Genomic DNA, 555 nt, shown 5'->3' with positions numbered 1-555 from the left:
TTCGTATTTAATGTTTGAGTTCGGAATACGTTTTCAAAGCTTAACTTTAATTTCTTTCTCATTGTCAGGCCTTCGAAGCGGCCCAATTTTAATTAATTTATATTCCGTAGCAAAGAATTCTAAATAATTACTACAAATCATTTCATGCCCTAAATTGAAAAAAAAAATCTTCTTTTGAATTAAAAGAAAAGTATTCGATTTGATGATTTAATTAATGAAGTTTTTAATTAAAGCTTTCAGTTATTATTGAATCTTAATAACATTTAAGAAAGTTCAATATATGCTTCATTAAATGATGATTTTTTTGTAATTAAAACATTTAATTTAATTAACAAAGTTAATCGATTAATTAAATCTCACTTAATTAATGAAGAATCTTTTGATAATTAAATTTGTGGAAACAGTTCAAATTTATAGATTATTTCGAGTAACTAACTGATTATTTGTTATAAAGTTGATTAACAAATTGACGTTGTAGGAGAGAATACTAAACACAAAATCTTACTTTTCTCAATCTTTCAAGTGCAATATTGGTTTCATATTTTGCAATCGACT

Source organism: Nicrophorus vespilloides, unplaced genomic scaffold (assembly GCF_001412225.1).
Source record: "Nicrophorus vespilloides isolate i.1.1-1 unplaced genomic scaffold, Nicve_v1.0, whole genome shotgun sequence".
In the NCBI taxonomy this organism is placed as follows: domain Eukaryota; kingdom Metazoa; phylum Arthropoda; class Insecta; order Coleoptera; family Silphidae; genus Nicrophorus; species Nicrophorus vespilloides.
Note: the sequence above shows the minus strand (reverse complement) of the source record.